Below are 25,740 nucleotides of genomic sequence, written 5' to 3'. Positions count from 1 at the left end.
CTGTGTTTGTGAGTCTTTTTCTGTTATGTAAATAAGTTCACTTGTATCACTTTTTAAGGAGGATCTGGAATTTGAAGCATGTGATAGATTTCAATAAAAAGGGATTCAACAAAAAGACTGTCCAAGGCATAGGGAACCAAAGAGCAAGAGAAGAAAAATGAAAAGAAAATTCTAGACCGAGTACTTGGAGGATAGTCAGGTTATAGAGGACCTTGAATGCCATTCCAGGAGTTGAGCGATTCCCAAGAGGTGTTCCACAGAGCACAGTGTCTGAAGGCTGTTAATGGGGGTTAAACATGGTGTTGGATGACCAAACGGGTCTGGGAAATACTGGATTAAAAAGGTTCGACAGATTCTTTACTGTAGAACTGCCCAGAGTCTTGAATAGGCTAATGTAAATTATGAACATCCAAGAAGAGGATAAAATTCACAGCATTTCCCAGATTTATTTGATTACAGAATATCCATTTTATCATTTTTTTTTCGTTTCTTAAAAAGCAGCTGACAGATTACTGAACCTTAGGAAAACTGACCTGACAGTAATGGGAAAGACTTCCTAAGAGGGAAGATGAGATGGAGATGAGACCAGATAGGAAGCCAGGGTAAGAATCATGATTACCTGTAGGTGAGGGTGAGTCCTGGACCTGGGAATAAAAATTCACAGATTTTTGTGTAAGGCTGGAATGGCCCCTCCGGTCACGTGATGTCAGGGGACCATGGCTTTCTGCACCTCTCCCTGCCCTCCCATCCACATCCACAAATTGACCTGTCTTTGGATTGTGAGCTGTCTGCAGAGAATAGGCATAACCTAGGGCAAGACACTATTTGTATCACCTCACACCAGGTAGAATGACCATCATCAAAAAGCCTACAGACAATAAATGCTGGAGGGATGTGGAGAAAAGGGAACCCTCCTACACTGTTGGTGGGAATGTAAATTGGTACAGGCACTATGGAGAACAGAATGGAGGTTCCTGAAAAAACTAAAAATAGAACTACCGTATGATCCAGCAATCCCACTCCTAGGCATATACCCGGAGAAAACCATAATTCAAAAAGATACATGCACCCCAATATTCATTGCAGCACTATTTACAATAGGCAGGACATGGAAGCAACCTAAGTGTCTATCAACAGAGGAATGGATAAAGAAGGTGTTGTACATATATACAATGGAATATTACTCAACCATAAAAAAGAACAAAATAATGCCATTTGCAGCAACATAGATGGACCTAGAGATTATCATACTGAATGAAGTAAGTCAGGCAGAGAAAGACAAATATCATAGGATGTCATTCATATGTGGAATCTAATTTTTTAAAAAATGATTTAAACTTATTTACAAAACAGAAACAGACTCACAAGTTTCTAAAACAAACTTACCAAAGGGGAAAGGTGGGGAGGAAGGGATAAATCAGGAGTTTGGGATTAACATATACACACTACTATATATAAATTAGCCAACAAGGACCTACTGTATAGGACAGGGAACTCTACTCAATCTTCTGTAATAACCTATATGGGAAAAGAATCTGAAAAAAGATTGAATATATGTATATGTATAACTGAATCACTTTGCTGTACACCTGAAACACAACATTGTAAATCAACTATACTCCAATAAATTTTTTTTTAAAAAAAGACACTATTTGGCTGACAATTCCCAGAGAGAGGGACTCCAATAGGTGCTGAGCTTTCAGCAGTTGAGGTAATAAGAACCTCAGTCCTCATCCGGGAAATCTGGGCAGCTTACCCTGGCACCCATCACACTCTCCATTTCCTTGTCCTTCAGCATTTACAACGATGACATGTTTCTCCCATGTTGCATGCAGTTGATGATTGTGTCTGTGTTTTGTTTTGTTGGCTATTATGAAGGAGTGGTGTATTTGCATAAAGAGAGCATGTGTTGACAAGAAATAGATCTATTGCTTTAAATTCATCTTGCAAGTGGTTTTCATCGAAATAGCAGGAAACTAATGTCGTTTTAAAACTTTATTAAAATCATCTGGATATACTCAGCCTAATAAAAACAGAGTACACGGCTGCTGGACTTCCTGTAGCTTTAGATATGGAGCAAGAAGAGGCTTAAGTGATATCCTACATTTGAAATTGTGTAGAAAGATATGTTATTGGCCTAAGAAAATATGTCCCTTATGAAGTGGATTCACAGCTAGCATCCCTGCTCCATTTCTGTTTGCATGACTTTTTAGTGTCTCTGGCATTCGGTCCTACTTGGCCTCTTCGTTCTCTGTGTGTTTATATGCATCAGTGCTGTTTTACTGAGGCTGCTGCCTTGTCTTTTTCAGTCTAAGACATTTCACTTCTCCACTTAAGAAAGGTCAATTCTGAAGTGAACCTTTAGAAAGCCCTGTATCACCCTAAGCTTCAGAATCATTTCGATTTTCTCTTCCAAAGAGGCAAGTTGACCCTTCATCATAACTGAGTCCTATTTAATCTAGCTATTTTCATGATTGATTACAAAGGGGGACTCTGGTTGGGATGGGGCAACCATGTTTAATGAGGTCACTCAGGTGGCCAGGCCACTTTCTAGGGCCTCGTGCTCTTTTACTAACTTTTGGCAAAACAGCGTCAAATAACTTGCGCCCTGTTGTTGAGTTATTTTAGAAAAAATACCACCAGCGTTCATTAAGGATGTAAATGCCTATAAATTCACATAAACACATGCCTTCCCCCTATCCAAATCCATCATGCAACCGCAATTGCATTTGATTCTAGGGCTTTGAAATGCAAAGGAAAACACTAAACGCTGTGAGGTAAAACTCTTCTGCAATGGGGAACTAGGATGAAGTCTTGAATAGCATTACTCCAGCCAACATACACAAGCTTAACATTACATTTTGAACCTATGGCCATGTGCATTAAAGATGAACATTTTGCCCGTGAAAAATTAATGTCCCAGAGCCCTCGCAACCACTGTTTCTTTGTGAAATGGAGTATGCAAAATGTCTTTTCAAAAGGCAACCTTTTGGTGAATAGATTGCTTCTCCTCTTTCGGTTTGTGCTACTAGTTGGAAAGGCCCCTAAAGGAGCATTAAACAAATGAGCCAGTAGTACTAAAAGAGCCTGAGACCAGAGTCACAGAAACCTGGAGATGGATGGAACCAGAGAGCGAGACCAGTTTTCGTCCTTGTGTGAAAAAAATAAAATGTCTCTTTCTCCTCTTTCATTTTCTTGATCTTTTAAAAATGTAAAGGCTCTGCTTTTTTTGTTGGTTAACAGGTCGAGATTTAAACAAAGAAGGCTCCTTGGGAAGGCCCAAGGAAGAAGCGCCAAGCTGCAGAGGACAGAGCTGGCCTGGGAGCTCCGTGAGTTATCAGGCAAGTGTTATGTCTGGAGTAGAAACTAAGATAACCAAGCCTCGAGGGGCCTTGGATCAATTTAATTTTGATAAATGACCAGTTTGGTAAATATTATTTACATTACTCCACAAGTCAGGTCTGTTTCTGTTCCATTCAAGTTTGAACAGCCCACATCGTCGGCCGTGGAAATAGCCTCTCAAGTAATCCCCACGGCCCAGCTTTCCCCACTGTTAACTCACAATTAGATGGATAATTAGTAATGAGGGTGCTTGGCTTTTGAACTAAAAATGAAAACATGAACAAACAGCTCAGTAATCTAGATTTGAAGCAATTCTTGAACCACGAGACCTCCATATTCCCAACAGTCTACAAAGGTGGTGGTATTACTTTAAAATTTTTGTTATCTGCTTTAAAAAAAATGACATTCTTAAATATTACAGGATTTAAAAAGAAAAAAGAATTTCAAGCATAGTCCTAGCCCTTTAACACGCTATTTTTATTTATCTGCATTTTCCTCCACTCTTTATCTATATGTTATATGTTTATTGAGTCATTCATTCCTTCATTCTGCAAGTGTTTATTAAGCACTTAATATGTATCAGTTAGTGGTTTAGGCCAGAGATCAACAAATATTTTCTGTATTGAGCCACACAGTAGTAAATTTAGGATTTGAGGGCCACCCAGTCTCTGTCACAACTACTCAAGTCAGGTGTTGTAGGGCAAAAGTGGTCAAAGACAGTGTGTGAACAAATAGGTCTGGTGGTGTTCCAATAAAACTTTATTTACAAAACAGGCAGTAAGTCGGATTTGGCCAGCTGGCCACAGTTTGCCAAACTCTGCCATAAGACGATGGTGTCCAAGAGACCAACAAAATAGACAAAAGTCCCATTGAACAAACACTGTAATTGGGGGAGGCAAATAATAAATAGCAAACAAATGCTTTCAGTGAATGAATGGTACAGTGAAGGAAACCATCCCATATTTTAGTTAATCCTTCTTCCGTTTTGTGGATTTAGCTAAATCTTATTGATGAGCATGCAAATGAAGGAAACAAAGAAATCAAGGTGTCCATCTGATAATAAACTTTTTCTAAATCCTTTGTTTCTGCTTTGGGCAGACAGGAATTTTAGGTTAGGAAAAATGCACGGGTAAGGAAGGTGAACGTAGAGAGTGTTTGCCTTGCGGTAAGAGACTTTTTTTAGCTTTAGGCACCCAGCTTTCTGGGTAGCACTGAAAATCAGGGTCTAGAAGTCTAGATTGTTCAGAATAAAGGGAACAGACAAATGGGAACGTCGTACTTCCTGCTCAGGGCCTGTGTTTTGCCACCAGGCAGCAGCCCCTCACGATTTAGTCGATTAAGGAACAAGATAGCTCAAGAAGGATGCTCCCATTCAAATCCATCAAACACTTACTGTAATTAGCACAGTGCATGCAAAGCACAGTACATGACCCTACATTATAGGGAGGATATACTGATGAATATGACAAATCCCCTTCTTCCCAGATGGAGACGGGCACCTGAGGGATAGGACAGATTCAGGACCAAGGTATCAAGTGATAGTGTATATGGGAGGTCAGCCCTTACTCCCCTCATGTTCAGCATAGAGGAAGGGCTTTAAACCCCATGCCCCAGGAAGGGAATGCATAGGAAATATGTATTCCATTTTCTTTCAGAAATATTTTCTCCTCCTTTGTTCTTCCCCTTGGGAAGAACAGTAACCTCTCTGGTGGATGGGATTGGAGAAGCGTGGGGTACAGCGTTCTCTGTATTCTTTTTTCAGATACTGGTCATGACAAACATATATTAGGGTTTCTATGTGCCAGACACCAACACTTTCATTTCTTTACTCCTTACAACAGTCCTATGAGGTAGTACTTTTTCATTCCCATCTTCTGGATGAGGAGACTAAGTCATAGAGACTCTGAGAGACTTGCATGGCTACTTGGCTTTTGAATGGTACAGCCAGGTTTACTCACTCAAACGAACTCCAGGATCCCTGCTCTCAATTCCTCTGCTCTGTGGTTCCCCGGAGGAGCGCGAGTGTTCTGTTTACTTCTTCCATGATGTAAGCATCTCTGAGTCAGGGCAGGGTCCCAGCCTTGCTCAAACCCTCTGTGTCTCTGATGGAGGGCACAAGAGCATTTTTGCTGTGCAGATATGCAGGTTTCCTTGAGTTAGGTGCACTGATCACTAGATTTGGCAGAAGTGAGCAGAAAAGCCAATCATGTTCTTGAATTCAGCAATATGAAGCTGATGTTTCCACCTCTCTTGGTTTAACTCCTGCATCTCTTTTCTCAAAATTCGGTGCCCAACTTAGAGGAAGAAGGATGATTAATTCTCATCCCAGACTCACAACGTAAGTATGAATACTAGCAGTAGTAAAAAGTAACCAAAAACAATTATGATGTAGCAGGCATTGTGCTCAGTGCTTTAGATATGTGTCATCTTTTTGTATCGTCACCACAATCCCAAACAAGTAGCTACTCCATGTTACGGAAGAGAAAAGAGGGATTAAATTTTAGGTTGTCAAATAGGTTTCTAATGAATCAAAGAGTAATTGGTATTTTATTGGCTATATGACATATCAATAGGCAAACCCAACACTTGATTGCAGTGGGCTTTGACGTTAACATCAAATAATTCTGCTCTTCACAGAGTCACTCACAATAGTTGATGTTTAATATTGTCTGAGAGCACTCAGAGGTCAAAATAATTCAGCGGCACTGGTCAAGAAATAGCAGAATGAGGGTAGGTTAAGACAATTCACTTGATAACCTCTTTCATCTGTCTACTTCTTCCCACCATTTTTGCCATTGCCCTAGACAAGCCACCATCCTTTCTCACTTGTGCTACCAAAGAGTCCTCATATTGTCAACCACATATATTCTTGTCCGTGTCAAATGTCTTCTCCATAGGCACAAGCATGGCCTTACCACAGGTCATTCTCCTGCATAGGACATCTAATGTTTTCCAGTTTTTCTTAGAATGAAGACCAAAATTCTCAACACGTCCTTCAAAACTCTGTAAAGTTTGGCCCCCAGCTTCCTCTCCAGTCCCATCTCCTCCATCTCGCATGTTTTCACTCCAGCCACACTGGTCTGGTTCAGTTCCTTGGCTATCCCATACTCCTTCCTGACCTAATTTGTTGTTGTTGTTGTTCTCTCTTACTGAAACATCCTTCCCTAACCTGGCTTTCACATCCGTAAACAAACGTATCCTTCATGTTTCAACTTAAATGTTGTTTCGTCTGAATTTCTTCCCTGGCAGCCCAGAGTATTAGGTCTCCCTGTTAGAGGTCCTTAAGCTATCCTGTCCCTGTACTTCTAGGACTGATCTCAGTTTATGTTCATTTGGTTTTTGTAGTTACTCTTTTTTTGTCTGACTTCATCTAAACTAAAGCTTCGTGGGGGCACGGTCCAAGTCTGTCTTTCTCACTGCTCTGTTCTCAGTGCCAAGCACGGTGCCTGGCACATACTCACCCAGTATATGTTGTTGAATCGATGTCACCTAATATGTGCAGCCTGTGTCCTGTCCAGCTCCAAGGGCACTATACACATAGACAATGATATCATTGGTACTGCCTGGCAGTGTACACACAGCAGCCCTCTACTGAATGGAAGAATGAATAAATGAATAAGTAAATGGATGAGTAAATGAAACCTTTGGTACAAAATTGCCTTACTGAAGAAAGCTATGTTTAATGTCCAGTATTTCCTAAAAACCATAAAATCCCACGTGGTTTATATATGCCTTGCATATATGTCACACTGAAGCAGTTATTTTGGCATTTTATGTGTTACAAATGAGATCTCTTTTGCCCTTATTGGAATTCTGTGTACACTTTTTCATAATCTTGAACTTGGTCCACAACCCTCCAGGTGCCAATATAAAGTCCCACTTGGGCTTTTTAGTGGTACAGGGACCTCATTTTTGACTTGCAGGTGAGAAAGAGCTGACGCTGCATTCCATTTGTGAGTTGAAGTACATTTTTAATATAGTATTTTTATTCATTGGGGCCCCTGAGTAATTTCTGCAATGTATTATAATATGTTGGTAAAATATACACAATCATCAGGGGAAGAAAAGAGTGTCATCCAAAAGAAGGTTAGAGGTCACGGTGCTGAGAGCCAGATTACCTGGCACGGGGGACTCCTGATAACTCAGTGTCTGTTGGAAATAATAAATCTTAGCCGTGTTGCCCATATCCAAATCTTGCCACACATTTACATTCTGTTTGTGACTCCAGGCTTCCCTCCAGCAGAAATTGAGCCATGGTTATTACTGATACCATTTATTAATAAACTTTAAAAGGGTAGCAGCTTAAAAAATAAAATGGGAATTTGGGTTGGGTGAATCATGATTTCTTAGGACCAAGAATTGCTACTTCACCCCCAATACTGCCATCATTTCACCTTGTAATTCACATCCCTGCATTCCCCAGAGGCTCTAAGCTCCACATGTCTTGAATTTGTTTTAGGATCCAACTTACCCACACCTGCCTTGCACATACAGAGTTTGCAGGTCTTGATATTCATGGGATGACTGAATGAAATTATTAAACCAAATGGTTTCATTAAACCAGACTTACTTAAAATTCCACACTGCTTCAAAAACATCACTTCGTTGGCTTTTCAAACTAAGAACAGAACGTCAGCTTGGGCAAGTTTCTCACTGGGACTTAACCCATGAGATGGTAGATGCCTTGGTGCCTCACCCGGAATGCCTTCAGGAGTGAAGGACTTACTCTCTGAACCACTGGGAGTGCAGCCAGAAGGCAACCATTGGTTGTTTGGCCCGCTTTGGGAAAAGACTACTGAGGAGAGCCGCCTCGCTCTTCCGGGGGCGTCCTCGGCCAATAGCTGGTCAACTCCAGCTTGTAAAGGCTGGGCCCCCTTCCTCCCCTTTGGAGGCCAGTCCTGCAGAGCCGCCTCAGCTCCAGAACTTCCCATGGGGTCAGCCGAGGCCTTTGCTGAGGATACATCCCAACGTCTCCCTCTACCCCATCCTCCTTGCGTTCCACTCCCGTTCACAGGTGTTGATCTCAAGACCACTCTAATAAACCTCCTCAGCACTAGTTTGTCCCAGAGTTAGCTTCCCACAGAGCACAACCTACAACCCATGCCTGTAAGTTTCAAAGAATTAAATACAAAGGAATCAATTCAAGGACTTTCCCCCACCATTAGAGCAATCTCATAACAAATGACATTATCTTCTGAGAAAGTGACTGGGTCTTGGTAGCAGCTGCAGCAGAGGGCTGGATTCACACTATTCATAGAACAGAAACACTCTCATAGCTTGGAGTAACCGGCAGTGTGGTCCTTCAATGCATGGGAATGCTGCTCCCAAAACAACACTAGGAATTTAGGAAATTATGGTGGTGGAACAAATATACAGTTAAGGGCAGTGTCAGAGTTCTTGCATTTTTTAATTGACCTCCAGAAAACTATTTTTCTTTAATGCCTGGTAGTTGTTTTTTCGTATCTAATTCTCCAAAATGTGCACTAACAAGAAAACACTTGAAGAAATTTCCAGGATCTAGAGGATCAAAAAATCTTACATTTTCCCTAATAACTATTATAACAAATATAATTCTTGACGATACTCTAGTATAATTATATTTAATAATATAACTGTTGACGAGGCTCTTGCCTAGGGGTCAGCAAACTACAGATTGTCGGAGAAACCCAGCCCACCATGGGCAGAATTTGGCCACATCCATTCATTAAGAGATTGTCTCTGTTTGCTTTCACGCTACAATGGCAGAGTTGAGTAGTTGGGACAGAAACCGCGTGGCCCACGAAATCTAATATTTTTTTATAATTTGGCTCTTCGCAGAAAGACTGCTGACTTCTGCTCTCATGTAGTAACATTTAGTGATCCTAATGTAGTATTAAATGAAATAAGAAAATGTTGTTGAAGAAAAGTAACACTATGTGTACACACACACACACACACACACATACACACACACACACAGAGTTATCTCTGGTCATTGAGATTAGAGGTGAATTTTTGTATTTTCTTCTTTTGGCTTTTTTGTATTTTCCACAGGAAACATGCATTGTTCTTTTTTGTTTGTTTGTTTGCGGTACGTGGGCCTCTCACTGTTGTGGCCTCTCCCGTTGCGGAGCACAGGCTCCGGATGCGCAGGCTCAGCGGCCATGGCTCACGGGCCTAGCTGCTCCGCGGCATGTGGGATCTTCCCGGACCGGGGCACGAACCCGTGTACCCTGCATTGGCAGGTGGACTCTCAACCACTGCGCCACCAGGGAAGCCCGTACATTGTTTTTTTAATAAGAGAAATAATAAATGCTATTCAGTGTGTAATTTGTGCTTTTTCTTCAAAACCATTTAGAATTTTATTAGCTAGCTGTCTATAAAAAATAAAGTTATTTGTCTAAAGTCCAGTTAGAAAGCAGCTCTGAATGTTTGTGTACTGAAGGATTTGTTTCATAATACTACTCCATGTCTAAGGAAAATATGTAAACAATGCAATGTAGAGAAGCTTGTCCAGCTACTGGATTAAGCATCCAGTTGGCCTTGAGAAGCTTAAAAAAGAAAAACCCACCACCAACAACCCTGGGTTATTTTGTGACAGCTGGCTCCATTTGGTAAGCTTATACACATTGTGCTAAGAAATATGGTTTATTCACCTTCTGGTTTGTAATGCTTTTTAAGTTCTCCCATCAATTTTCTTCTGTATTTCAAGAAGAAAATACCAAAAAAGCTTCTATTTTCCAAAACCAGGCCATCTCTGGACTATAAAAATAACACAGTGGTCCTTACAGTAATATAGCTCACCATTTTAAAGCAATTTTCTTAATAAATAACAAGGCTCAAGTTCAGTGCTATTTATCAGCATCCTCTTAACAAACAGATGAGAAATACTCTCTCAGCCTATTTTCAGATGAGGAAACTGATCCTCAGGCAGGTTGAGTAGGTGGCCAAAGGCTCACCAGCCTAACACATGGCTTAGCCAAAAGTCCAGAGGTCAAGCCACCTCTCTCTGACTCTAGAATTCTGAGTCCTTGCTAACAAAGCTGTGTGGTCTTCTGACCATCTGCATGTTCCAAAACATCATATAACCCCAGAACCCATCTCCATGGAAACACATAGTTGGCACTCAAAAAATATCTGTAGAATGACCAAAAGACTGTGCTCTTTAGTCCATTAAATAAGGACTAGCACAAGGAAGTAGGAGTTGTAGCATTAAGAAGTATTGGGAGGACTTCCCTGGTGGCACAGTGGTTAAGAATCCGCCTGCCAGTGCAGGAGACACAGGTTTGAGCCCTGGTCTGGGAAGATCCCACATGTCACGGGGCAACTAAGCCCATGCGCCACAACTACTGAGCCTGTGCTCTAGAGCCCGCGAGCCATAACTACTGAAGCCCTCACGCCTAGAGCTAGCTCCGCAACAAGAGAAGCCACCACAATGAGATGCCCACGCACCGCAACGAAGAGTAGCCCCTGCTCACCACAACTAGAGAAAGCTTGCGTGCAGCAATGAAGACCCAATGCAGCCAAAAAAATAGAATAAAATAAACCATTAAAAATATGTATATATTAAAAAATATATATATATAAATTTAAAAAGTATTGGGAGATCATGATTTTCATTTATCAAATTATTTGGGGACAGTATTTTCAGAGTTGGTATAAAGAACTAGCAGACTACTTCTGTGCAATAGTAGAACACTTCTTATTAGAAATAATTTCAGGAAACTATTTTTGTATAAACATGTTATAAGTCCAAATTGATTTCTTTATTCAAATATTAAATTTTGTATAGAAGTCATATTTGCTTAACGTGATATGATATTACACATCAGTGTTACATAGAAAAATATCAGAATATGATTTATATTTTCATTTTCTTCCACTCATAGGCATTTTTAGAGTACTGTGTCTTTGCTCACTGGCAACCTGGGGCTTTTGTTTATTTATTTATTTTTTAACTATTTGAATTAAAGCAAGTATTATTATATTTCTGGGCCTGTGTGGTGCTGAAGAACCTGTATATTCATAATGCATCCTTTCCTGTTACGAAAAACAGAATGGATCTTTGAGATTTTGAAATTAATATCACTTAGTCACCCCAAAAGAGAAGTCAATTATTGCCAAATCTGTTTTCTAAATAAAATTATGCATTTTGCATCCTTCTATTATGTACTAATATTGATATAAAGAGAAAATAAAATCTGGGTTTGAAACTAATATTTAAAAGTGGACAATTTCCCCTCAAGTTGTGGCAGTTTGCCACAATATATAGTAATATATTACTATATATTAATTAGTGAATATATAATATATTAATTGATGACTATATAGTAATTGGTCAATTAAAATAGAATATAGTATTTTTAAACCCTTAAAAATGCCACCAAAGTACGTACTTTATCATCTCCATTTGACAGAAGAGAGACCTAAGGTTCAGAGAAACCAAGAAACTTACCCAAGATCACACAGCCAATAAAAGAGTAAAGTTGGGCTGTGAATTCAAGCATATAAGGCTCTAGGGCAGAGTTTCTCAACCTCAGCACTATTGACTTTTGGACTGGATAATCCTTTGTCATAGGGAGCTGTCCTGGGCACTGTAAGATATTTAGCAGCATCCTTGGCCTCCACTCATTAGATGCCAGCAGCACCTCCCTCCCAGCAAGTTGTAACAACCCAAAATATCTCCAGACATTGTCACATTTCCCCTGGGGAGGCAAAATCACCCCTGGTTTAGAAACACTGCCCTAAAGCTCCTGTCTTAAGTGCTGTGCTTTTCTGCCTGCCTTTCAATTTAGGTCAAGATCACCCTTCCAGAATGGGCCCCTAGCAAGCTTGTCATAGTCTGTGCATGTCTGGGCCTCAGCCAATTTAGTTTCTCCCTCATTTTACATAGGAAGGAAATGCCAGGTGCCCACAATCTGGAGTGGTTTGGGATATGTACCCAAAGCTAAAATTAATTTAAAAAAATAATGAATCCCCCTGTTCTCATTACCAGAAATTTGAGCCAGAACTGGATCCATGTGCTTGGGGATGAGGTTGTAAAAAAGGGACAGGAATAGGAAGACTTATTGAAGCTCAGAGTACTCATTATTTCACTTAGAATTAATTTGATGAAGAACTAGAATAAGAATTGCAAAGTCATCAAAGATGATGGCTTTTCCTTTATGACCCTTGGCACCAGAACAAAGAGCCTATTTTTGTGGGTTTTGGGGTTTCTAGCATAAAGGGAATAAAATGTTTAGGTAATGTTTGGATGGTTGAGAGACTGTATGTACATTAGTGATAGGTCAGTTAATATCTGCACAGTTCAAAGAGGCAATTATTTTAATTTATAAATCACTTCAGAGGTAGAGCGCTGCCATCCATTTATGTAGTTTTTACAAATAAGAGTGCTCATTGTTATGCGTTTGTGTCTGTGCATTTCTGCCCGTGTCATTCTATCTGGCCTGAATTTTCCGACCAGATCACATACCTCTGTGATTATGTATTTGTCTCTAGAGCACTGCCACATACATAAAGCATTGTATCTGCAATCTGACCCTTGGCCGAGACCACCCTCTTTTCCGAGTTTTTACTGTGCTAAGAGGTACCACCACGCACATTGTTGCTTCCAGAAAAGGACTTCTTACGTTACCCTCTAAATGGCAGAGTCTGGGAGCTAAGCCTCCCCGGGGGTGGGGAGGGGGTAGGGGCGGGGGTGCTTACAAAGCCTCTTGGTAATCATTCAAAAAGGAGAGAGGGCCAAAGTGATTTCTGGGCATGGTGGGCTTATCGGACACTTTGACAGTTGATGAAAAGTTCCCAAGTGGCAACACAGAGACTTCCTTTAAAACCATGTCATAAGCATCCCTTTATTTTGTCTTGTTTTTTACGATTACTGAGTGACAACAAAGTACCAAGCATAGTGCTCAGTTCTAGAGGAATAAGAGTATGTAAGACAGATACAGTCTGATGGGGGAGGCAAACTAGGAAGCTGGGCTAAGAGAATAGTCTGACGTTTGGGATAATGGGTAAAGTGTAAGGTACTGGAGAAGGTGTGGTGGTTGGAGAAGCTTCCAGAAGGAAGTAACCTCTCCTTCAGAGCTGAAAGATGAATATGTATTAGTCCAGTGAACTGCAGCGGGGGATGTTCCAGGCAGAGGGGTGCGAAATGGAGAAAAGGCCCAAAGGCAAGAGAGAACATGGTAATTTCAGGAAACCAAACTAAAAATGGCTGGTGTCTGGAAAGGAAGAAAAGTGAGGGGCAAGCAATGAAGCTCGAGATGTGAGCTCAGATAGGATTGCAAAATATTTTCCTAGTCATGTTAAAGAGTTGACTTTACCTAAGGGCATTGGCATGTAATGGTAATGCTTTAAGCTGGGGAATGATATGGTCAGATTAAGAAAACCAACAGGAGGAGACAGGAATGGCTTGGGAAGAGTAGAGGGGTTTGATAGTACGTCAGGGAAGATAGTACATCAGCAGGCCCAAGAACTGGAAAGAAGAAACTTATAGATGATGTTTAATGGAAATAAGAGAATTTAGTGAAGACTAAAAAAGATCTAGGTAATAATAAATTCACTTGATAACCCTTCCTATTGTATATACTCCTTCACTTTTAACTCTGCATACTTCTATGGCAAAAAAAAAAAAAGACAGTTATATAATTTATATGCCTTCGGTTTCATTAATAAAAAATTACAAGTATTTATTGAGCATTTCTTACATGTCTGGCATTATTCTAGGTACTGAAGAAGGTACTGCAGACCAGAGATCATCTCTACCTGCAGCAAGTTTCATTTTAGTGATGGAGACAGACAGTAACAGGAAATCAAACGAGTTATTCAGACAGCAGTCAGTGCTGTGAAGATGAGGAATTATAAGGTCATGTAAACGGTCATGCCCGGTAGAAAGAAAGGACTCTGAGAAGGTGATATTTCCTTTGAGACCAGAGCAAAGAGGAGCCAGCTCTGAGAACGCCAGTGGAGCAGGCATCCCAGTGGAGGGACCATTACTGGCCCTGAGATGGAAGTGATCACAACCTTCTGGGGAAGCAGAAAGCCAGTGGACGCACAGCACGGAGGGCCTTGGGAGCCATGGTAAGGTGCTTGGATACTATTCTGAGGGCAGTTTAGACCTTGGAATCAGTCTCTTTTTTAATTTAATTAATTGTATTGAAGTATAGTTGATTTACAATGTTGTGTTAATTTCTGCTGTACAGCAAAGTGAGTCAGTTACATATATATACACATATATATGAGAAAGAATATATATATTTATACATTGTTACATACATATATTCTTTTTCATATTGTGTTCCATTATGGTTTATCACGGGATATTGAATATAGTCCCCTGTACTATTCAGTAAGACCTTGTTGTTTATCCATTCTATATATAACAGTTTGCATCTGCTAATCCCAAACTCCCAATTCATCCCTCCCCTCCCCTCCCCTCCCCTCTTCTCTCCTTCTCCCTCGGCAGCCACCAGTCTGTTCTCTATGTCTGTGAGTATGTTTCTGTTTTGTAGCTAAGTTCATTTGTGTCATATTTTATATTCCATGTATAAGTGATATCATATGATATTTGTTTTCTCTTTCTGACTTATTTCACTTAGTTTGATAATCCCTAAGTCCATCCATGTTGCTGCAGATGGCATTATTTCATTCTTTTTTATGGCCAAGTAGTATTCTATAATATGTGTATATATATGTGTGTGTGTGTGTGTGTGTGTGTGTGTGTGTGTGTGTGTGTGTGTGTGTGTATATATATATATATACCACATCTTCTTTATCCATTCATCTGTCATTGGACATTTAGGTTGTTTCCATGTCTTGGCTTTTGTAAATAGTGCTGCTATGAACGTTGGGGTACATGTATCTTTTCAAATTAGAATTTTGTCCAGATATGTGCCCAGGAGTGGGATCGCTGGATCATATGGTAGTTCTGTTTTCAGTTTTTTAAGAAACCTCCATACTGCTTTCCATCAGGGCTGCACCAATTTACATTTGCACCAGCAGTGTAGGAATGTTGCCTTTTCTTGGAGTCAGTCCCTTTTATGACTGGACATTGTTAAATCCATTCCAGTGTTTGGAGTAAATAGTCCTTCTTGGAACTGTGGCCCATCCCAGGATTCACTGATGAAAATGTTTTATTACGAGATGTCTACTTTCTACCTTGGGATGATATCCCTTTCAGTGCAATGCACTTTGTGGAGAAAACAGATCAGATAGCCTAGGCAGAGCCTTCCCTGGTGCAATGATTATTTATGTCCAAAGATCAGGCTGCTGGACACTGACCAATTGTCAAGCCCTTTCTTGAAGGAAGAACAAAACAATACTGCACACATTCCCATTGCTCCACTTAGAGAGAACACATCCTACGTGAGTGGGATTTTTGCTCTGTGCTGGCCAGCTGCCTCGTCAATAATTAATTCAGTTCCTTAATCACAGGAAAAGTGTTTGGGAAGCTGAAGTAATGAGGAGAGGATGATCCTCAGGGACGTGTGTGCTCCGAGGACTCCCTACGCATTGCCCGCTTTCCTCCTGCCCCAGCACAGAATGATGGCAGAGGAGTGAATTTACCAGCAGACAGATGTGGATGTGTATGCTCACAGGGTTCCTCTCCCTACAGGTTCTGTGGCCTCGGTTTCCCGGCTCTGTAAAATGGACATAACACTTGGCTCATAGGACTATGATGATAGGAAATTCTTTAGTCTTCGCAGAGTAGATTTTTTCTTGTTTACATGGCGGCTTTGCTTCATTTGGGCTCCACTTTTTTTTAAAAGCAGAATATCAGGCTTTATAGGCTGCCAACAAAGCATTGGTATTTCTTTTGCAGCCACCATCTTTGACTGGAAATGAGAGCAGAATGTTATTAACTTGACTTCATTTTATCATCACCAAAGGGTGGCAGTTAATCAACGTGCTATTTATAAAGAAAACCTTGAGATTCTCTTTCTGATGAAAGACTTACCTAAAGGCTACGGCTTGTTATTGAAGTCGTATCAGTGCCTAGTAAAATTTAAAAATACAAAACAAGATGAGGGTTGGAGCGAGTTAAGGAGGAGAGGGAGGATTCTGGGAGAAGTTAAATTATGTTTGGCTCACATCCCTAACAAGTTACGTCATATTGTAATGAAAAGCTTCGCATGGTATTAAAAAACTTTTGTGAATGTACCATTAAATTATTTTTTGTATTCTGATGGCATCATTTCAATCACATTAAAATGGAGAACGTTTGCTGCTGTGACAGATATGATAATAGCTTTCTGCTGTGAACGGCGTTCAACTTTTCAAAGAGTTGTTTTTTGGGAGGGGGTACACTTCAGCATAATACTTTCCATCTTTTCCTTCTAAAGTTATGTTTAATGGCAGCTAATCTCAGTAAACAGAGGCAATGGGAGGCCATGTGATGTTGAAAGAACTATAGAAAAGGACTTGCTTTGTAATTAACTGCTAACACTTCATGAATGGAAATATAGTTGCACAGATGACATCTGGGCTCTGGAATTAGACCGAGATTCCACTCCCAGTTCTAACCCTTACAGCTGTATGACCTCAGGACAAGTTAAATATTATCTCTAAGCCTCAGTTTCCTTATCTGTAAAATGGAGATAATAACAATAGTATTTGCCTGGCAAGTTGTAATTAAATTTAAATCTATAAGCCTCATAACAAGACTTAAAATGGTACCTGGTACATAGTAAGAGCTCAAAAAACATTAACCATTGTTAACATTAATTAACTGTGTTATTCTTAGCAGGTTGCTTTAGTAACCCAGATTTTAAGTTTCTCACTTGTAAAATAGAGGATTTGAGGTAGCATCAATGTTTCCCAAATTTAATCATTCGAACACAGCCTTCATAGTTTTTGCCATTTTGGGAGAAAATATCCATGAAATGTAGCCCTGAAAAGAATAAAGCCATACACACATATATTCAGTATATCTGTGTAAATCTGTAAATTGAAAACAAATCTGTAATTTAATATAGGTGCATTGGTTTTGATTTAATAGCACAAGGTATCATAATACCCATCTTTCCAGTGTGATATTGTAGAAGGTGTTGTCACTGAAGGCTTGACCCATTTATGAGCACATCAGGGCATCATATCTGTACCAAATGGATTACCAGTACCTTCTATATTTTAGGCTTATCTAGAGCAATAATACCTTGTTATCTTTTTGTTTCGGATATGCATTAAGATAGACACATGTGAAACCGATAAGTACAGTGGCTGAGAGCACAGACCTGGGAGCCAGACAGCCTAGGTTCAAATCCCACTTCTGCTGTTTGCTAGCGTTGCGATGATGGGCAAGACATTTAACATCCCTGTGCTCAGATTCCTCATCTGTAACATCAAAATAATAAGGACATTTACTTCTGACTGTTACTGTGATATCTTAGGTAATCATGGAAAGTGCTTAGAACAGTGCCTGGTACCAGCATCTAGTTAACGAACTTTGCCTACCAACATAGGCAAATGTCGCACTTCAACAAACACTGTCTTGGATCACCTTTATTTTGCACTGTGGTTCTGAAGTCTTTAAGGGTCCTCACACTTGGAGTAGACCCCTCATGCCTCTGGCTCAGATTTTTCCTTCTATAAAATTATTATAGTACTGTCTCCTTCTAGGTACTTCCTAAAAATTGGTAAGGTCTAGGATGGGTAATGGGTTTGTATTTGAATAGTTTTAAATCCCCCAACACTTGACAGTAGAAGATCCTGTTGTTAACTGGCGACCTGTGATTCTTTATCCTGAACAGAGGATCAATGTAAGAACCAAATGTTGGTTGGTGACTCTACACTGCTTAAGCAAAACCACAAGGGAAAAGAAAGCCATTTCTCTCACTATGGCTTTTCTGCCAACAACATTGAAGAAAATGAAACATGACATGAATTCCATATGTCCAAATATATTACTATTCCATTTGGTTGTAAAAATATGTCTCTCTGGCCTACCATATGTTTTCTTAACATCTTTATTGGAGTATAATTGTTTTATGATGTTGTGTTAGTTTCTGCTGTATAACAAAGTGAATCAGCTATACGTATACATATATCCCCATATCTCCTCCCTCTTGCGTCTCCCTCCCACCCTCCCTATCCCACACCTCTAGGTGGTCACAAAGCACTGAGCTGATCTCCCTGTGCTATGTGGCTGCTTCCCACTATCTATCTCTTTTACATTTGGTAGTGTATATATGTCCATGCCAGTTTCTCACTTCATCCCAGCTTACCCTTTCCCCCTCCCCATGTCCTCAAGTCCATTCTCTATGTCTGTGTCTTTATTCCTGTCCTGCCCCGAGGTTCTTCAGAACAATTTTTTTTTTTTTTTTTTAGATTCCATATACATGTGTTAGCATACGGTATTTATTTTTCTCCTTCTGACTTACTTCACTCTGTATGACAGTCTCTAGGTCCATCCACCTCACTACAAATAACTCAATTTCATTTCTTTTTATGGCTGAGTAATATTCCATTGTATATATGTGCCACATCTTCTTTATCCATTCATCTGTCGATGGACACTTAGGTTGCTTCCATGTCCTGGCTGTTGTAAATAGTGCTGCAGTGAACATTGTGGTACCTGACTCTTTAAATTATGGTTTTCTCAGGGTATATTGGCCTACCATATTTGAAACCCGAATCATTTATATCTCAGCCTCAAATCCTTCCTCTGAATCTTCACAGACATGCAACATGATGACATCCAAAATAAACATGATTCATTGAAAAATGTGAGATTTCTGTCTAAAAAGAAGCTCCACGAGGATAAGGGAGCCACTGTGCTCAGAGATTGGAAGTAAAATATGCAGATGGGGTTAGTGTGACAAATAGATCCCAGCCTTTGGATGTAGCGGGAGAAACTCAAGGGGACAAATCAAATGTTTAAATTACTCAAGTAGAATTATTGTGTGTTTAAGTATTATGTCTCAGATGAGAAAGGTTTTGTAAATCACAGTGAACTGGTAATTAACGCTCTCAGATACACTACAGCCAGTTTTAATAGGCCACGAGAGCCCCTGTACTTTTCAGCTTGAAGGCACTCAAGTTTCCTCTGGGTGACAGACAAGTTCTTGTGTCAGAACTGTAAGCACGTGGACAAATCGAAAATAAGGCAGCAAAAAGGGATGATAAGGAGGGAAGCCAAGAGCAGGGCATGTTGTTTTATCCCACATTGATTTTGTGTGGTTTGGAAAGAGATGATCCCAAGTCAAGAGAACATGTATGGTTTGGTTTCACGTTGTCTGTTACCCAGCTGACTACCTCTGGGACAAGAATTTCCTCTTCAGAGATTACCTCCTTCTCCAGAATCCATTTATAGGTTTCCAGGAGTGAATAGACCATGGTTGTGGTTATGGTTTGTCTGTTGCTAACAATATTTTGTAATTTTTTAGATAGGAAAGTCATAGTATACAGTATATGTTGCTAAATTAAAACCCATCCACGGGCTTCCCTGGTGGCGCAGTGGCTGAGAGTCCGCCTGCCGATGCAGGGGACGCGGGTTCGTGCCCCAGTCCGGGAAGATCCCACATGAGCCATGGCCGCTGAGCCATGGCCGCTGAGCCACGGCCGCTGAGCCATGGCCACTGAGCCTGTGCGTCCGGAGCCTGTGCTCCGCAACAGGAGAGGCCACAACAGTGAGAGGCCCGCGTACCGCAAAAAAAACAAAACAAAACAAAAACCATCCACTAAATTTGACATCATACTGGGCTTTGACTCATATCCGGGGTGTTTAACAGCCTCCTTCAGTACCTGTTTTGGAAACCAAATCTATCTTATAGACCTAGGTCAGATTATTAACTAGGATGAGAGTATCTTTCAGTCTTACTGCATCATCTTTTCACCAGTTTCCTTTCTGAGATGACCTCCTCCTTTGCTCCGCCCACCTTGCCGAGGCCTGGGCAGGTGAGACAGTGAAGGATTCTCTGCAGGCACCAGGTTCTTGACTGATTCTGGTTCTTCAGAGACACCCTCACCACCTTGCTAATAAAATTCCTGTTTTGCTTAACTTAGGCAAAGTCTATTTCTGTCTCTTCTACCCAAACGAGCCCATCTAATATGATACTAACCAAAATGTCGTATGTATACATACATATATAATATACATTACTAAATATATTACATAATATATAATACACGTTACTAAATATACCATATATATGTGTGTGTTTATGTGTGTGTGTATAGTTGAGGACTTACCATGCTAGGCACCATTCTAAGCTCTTAACATGTAGCAACTCATTTATATTTACAAGTTTACAGAGGTACCCCTTCTCTGCCCACTCTTCTGTACTTCCATTTTCATTTCCTGCTTTATTTTTCTTTTCTGTTTTTCAATGTACTTCTCTCTTTCCAACATAACTTATCATATTCTTATTAGGTGTATTGTGTATCAATCTCCCCCCACCACTGAAACATAAGCTCACCGATGTGTCTCAAGTGCCCAGGACAGTCTCTGATGTATGGCAGGGGCTCAGTAAATATGTGTTTAATTAATTAAATAATTAATTAATGAGCTCATGCTACTATTTAGCTTATTATTAATATTCCTTTCAATCCTTAACCTCCTCCCACCTACCTTGCAGGACCTGCTTAAGTACAATGTTTGTTCTCCTCCGTAAAGCTTTTTTTTTTTTTTTTTTTCTCCGTAAAGCTTTTTAAGTTTGGGCTAGATGTTCACATCTGTGCTCTGGTCCAGCAACAGGAGACTAGGTCAGATGACCTCCTGAGAGCAGTCTGGCCCTTGACAATTGAACTCAATTCCACTTAAATGTTCTAAAAGTAAGTTGTGGAGAAATTCTTTTCCTCCTCCTCTCCCTGATTGGAGTGCACATTTATCTAATTATTTTCTTGGTAGCTTGACCTAGCTTTAAGGGAGTCCCATGTCAGCTCTCTTGCATTTTCTCTAAGCACTTATTTTATAAAACTAAGAGACCAAAGACTCAGCTCTCTAGAGAATTAAATTGCATTCAAATAAGATTAAGGATTTTTGACTCACAAAAGCAAGGACAATCAGAGGCTAACTAAAATGGGCAATTGTTCAGCAAACTAATCCAGACATGTTATTCACAAAGGGACTCTCAACAATTGGCCAGGGAAGAAAAATTCCCTGTGAAGGATTGGGTGGGCTGCACTGAGTTAGGGGAACCTTCTTCCTTCTAAGGCTTAAAGCCCAGTCACTCACTTCCTAGATGGTGAATATGTTTATTTTCTAAGTTTAGTCGATTGTGGCCCAGTATCCTCCCATTGAACAGGAGTAGATTAGGGCCTGAGAGAGCGAGCCTTAAGATTAGATCTTGAAAGCCAGGCACGATGGTTTGTTCCTCTAAGGAAGCGATGGATTGGTGACGTGGTGTCAGGAGTGGAGAAAGAGTGTTGATGTTGATCTAAGGAAGTTCGTCTGTCACCCCTAGGTTTAGAACATGGGTCCTTAACCACTTGTGGGCCATGGACTCCTTATCAGCATTTTTTTAAATGTGTAAAAAGGAGCATAAGATTGCAAAGCAAACTTACTATATTGAAATGCGTTTGTCAAAATATTTTTTTCAAAACAGATCAGTAATACATGTATTTATTAACACATTAAATATCAGGGCTGCAGTAGGCCTGGTAATTACTGTAATTTTAAAGTGGTGATGAGCTTAAAATGATAGTGTGAAGTATCTCAACAGCTTTAATGTGATATGAAGATATATACAATTTATATAAGTGATAAAGTCACAGGTACAGCTAATAATTCTGTGGTTGATTCTTTGGAATCATAATAGAAGGAAATGCTGAATTTCAGTTAGAGGTTAATGAAAATAGTGATGTAATTTCATGGATGCCCCCTAATGTCTACCCCAGGTTAAGAACTCCTGGCATCGAGATTGAAGTGAAACAGTCCATGAAGCTCCACTATTAAATATTGTGTTCAACTTCATGGTGGGATGCCTACATTTGATGATATTTGTTCCAACTATTACCCAGCCCCCTAAGAAAATGTTCTTGCTGGCTCACATCAACAATGAGAAAGATTTAAAAAATGGAAAAATATCAGTATCTGCCACATGTATTTTTTCCTTTTATGAATTTATTTGTTTATTTGTTTATTTATTTTGGGCTGTGTTGGGTCTTTGCTGTGCGCGGGCTTTCTCTACCTGCGGCGAGCGGGGCCTATGCTTCATTGCAGTGTGCAGGCTTCTCATTGCGGTGGATTCTCTTGTTGCAGAGTATGGGCTCTGGACTTGTGGTCTTCAGTAGTTGTGGCACACGGGCTCAGTAGTCGTGGCTTGCGGACTCTAGGGCACAGGCTCTGTAGTTGTGGCACACGGGCTTAGTTGCTCCGCAGCATGTAGGATCTTCCCATAGCAGGGCTCGAACCTGCGTCCCCTGCGTTGGCAAGTGGATTCTTTTTTTGTTGTTGTTGTTTTTAAGTCTTTATTGAATTTGTTGCAGTACTGCTTCTGTTTTATGTTTTGGTTTTTTGGCCCCGAGGCTTGTGGGATCTTAGCTCCCCGACCAGGGATCAAACCCGCACCCCCTGCATTGGAAGGTGAAGTCTTAACCACTGGACCACCAGGGAAGTCCCGGCAGGTGGATTCTTAACCAGTGCGCCACGAGGGCAGTCCCTGCCACGTGTATTTTATGCTTAATGAAAAGGCCTCTTGACACTGCTGGGCAAGAGCCCCAACTTGCCGTAACAGAGTATTAGAACTCTGGCATTAGGGTGACCAACTTGTTCCACTTTGATCAGGACTGTCCGTGTTTTAAAATGAAAAGTCCCAGGCTGTAGGAACCCCTCAGTCCCTGGTAAACCTGGATGGTTGGTAGGTACTTTGGAGTCAGAAAGAACACTGATTTAGATCAACTTATTTGTCTCTCAGCCTTAGCATCTTCGTCTCCAAATGAGAATAAGAATATCTTTTCCACAAGGTTGTAATAACGGTTAAATGAGTTTATGCATAGAAAAAAGCTTAATCACATTATAAGCACTCAGAAACCAGTGACTGTTGTTATTATTGCCACTGCTGCTATTTCCCCCTGCCTGACTCCATCCTCCAGAAAGAATCACCTTCCTCTCTGCCTTTGTACATTGTAAACAGTCCTCAGGCCACTCCTGAACTCTACTTTTTCATGAAGAATTAATTTGCTAACATCACATGCAGTGATGAAATAGTACATTAGGTTGAACTGTATGAAAGTGACCGTTTTATAAGTCAAAAACAGTCCAATACTGATAATGTCATACAGTTCAACCTAATGTGTGTACATATCAGGCACAGGGTGTGTCTTACAGGAGGCTGTCATTTCATAAATGTGGTCCTTTCTTCCTTAATGACTCTGATATTCATAGGCATCTTGTTAATTCATCCTCCTGTAATCATCCTAGGTTTTCAAAGAGATTTCAGATTTCATGTCATTATATTCTTTTAAATTAAGAGAATCTATTAAATGCTTAAGTAAAATGATTTTCTAAGCTTTCATAAACTGCATGTAAAAAATTCACAAACCAGAAGAAAAATTCTTCAGTTTTGGAACTATGTGTTTGCTCTAGGCACAGTTGCTCTTGTGTATCCCTTGCTTTTAGGCAATGAATAATATACCGCCTTGCCTTCTACTTTATCTTATGTGCATGTGTCTTGGGCCTAATCTTCACCATGTTATATTCCACTATATCTTTTACAATACCCAGTGTTACAAAGAAACACATTAATGGTGGATAATTGAAAAGGGGACTTTAAATGCCATAGAAACCAAATGGGAAGTTTACATCAGTAAGGTGTGAGGCTCAAAGGAACATCATTAAAGAGAAGGGCCCCAACTAAATCTCTGGAGCAGCTCTGACCAGGATGGTAACCCCTAGCCTCATGTGGTTATTGAGAGCTTGAAATGTGGCTGGGCCAGATTAACATGTGATGTAAATATAAAATACGTACTATATCCCAAAGACTTAGGAATAAATAAAGGACATAAAATATGTTCTTAATAATTTTACATGTTGAAATTATAGCAAGTCGGATGTATTGGGTTAAATCAAAAATGTAATTAAAATTAACTTCACTTTTGACTTTTTTAATGTGGCTCTAGAACAGTGGTCCCCAACCTTTTTGGCACCAGGGACCGGTTTGGTGGAAGACAGTTTATCCACAGGCAGGGGTGTGGGGGAGGGGGAGGATGGCTCAGGCGGTAATGCGAGCGACAGGGAGCCATGGGGAGCGGTAGATGAAGCTTCGCTCACTTGCCCGCCGCTCCCCTCCTGCTGTGCGGGCCGGTTCCTAACAGGCCGTGGACCCGTAGCGGCCGGTTAGGAAATCACCCAGATGCCTGTCCAGAGATGAGTGGATAAATAAAATGTGGTATATACATGCAACGGAATATTATTCAGCCTTAAAAGGAAGGAAATTCTGATACATGCAGCAACATGGATGAGGCTTTGAAAAGTACTTCATGCTAAGTAAAATAAGTCAGACATCAAAGGACAAATATTATGTGATTCCATTTACATGAAGTACCTAGAATAAGCAAATTCATAGAGACAGAGAGTAGAAATCGAGGTGACCATGGGCTGGGGATGGGGGTATTTTAGTATTTAAAGGGTAAGGAGTTGCTCTTGTGGGTGATGAAAAAGTTCTGGGGATGGATAGTGGTGATGGTGAATGTACTTATTGCCAATGAATTACACCAATTATAAAACAGTAAATTTTACCACAATTTTTCAAAGTTCTCAGGTGGCTTACATTACATTTCTTTCGGATAGAGTTTAGAGTTTAAACTGGCTCTAGAGTTTAATGAAGAGCCAGGCAAACATGGCCTTCTATCTGCAATACTCGCAGAGTTTGAGAGCTCAGCCTTTGGAGTCAGATGTTAGGATTCAAGTTCCAGAATCTGTCCCTGACCAGCTAAGGAACCTTGCGCCATCCCAGCATCACTCACCACCTCAGTTTCCTCATCTGCAAAATGGGGATTATAAAATGTACCATATAGGGTTGCTGTAAGTCTAAAAGACATATATACATTGAATAATATGAACATAAGAGGCAATACTGAATGAATGGTACACATTGTCACTATAGATGGAAGCAGGATCTTCCATTTTTATTGATAGCTAGCAGTTTTGCTAACATCTGAGGGATAATCCAAAAGGCTCAACAGAATTCCACTTACCCGAGTGAAGCCTAGTCAGTAAATGTGATCCCCTTTGCTGGGACTGTGGGAAAAGAGCTCAGTTCTACTCTAAAGAAAGAGTTCATTTAGAACGTCTCTTATATTTTTGTCTGTAAGTGTATCACCTCATAATGTATAATATGCATTCCTAAAACATCTCCTGTTGGGCGAAAATATGCACTGAAAATAACTAAGACTATGGAGCAAATAATGTTAGGGGCAGACCACCTCAAAACCTACACAGTTTTGCAACCAGAGCACTAACAAAAACAACGGGTCCACTGG

This window comes from Aethalodelphis obliquidens, unplaced genomic scaffold (genome assembly GCF_003676395.1).
Source record: "Aethalodelphis obliquidens isolate GAN/ISIS:26980383/991018 unplaced genomic scaffold, ASM367639v1 scaffold22, whole genome shotgun sequence".
Lineage (NCBI taxonomy): Eukaryota > Metazoa > Chordata > Mammalia > Artiodactyla > Delphinidae > Aethalodelphis > Aethalodelphis obliquidens.
This window is presented reverse-complemented; position numbering follows the sequence as displayed.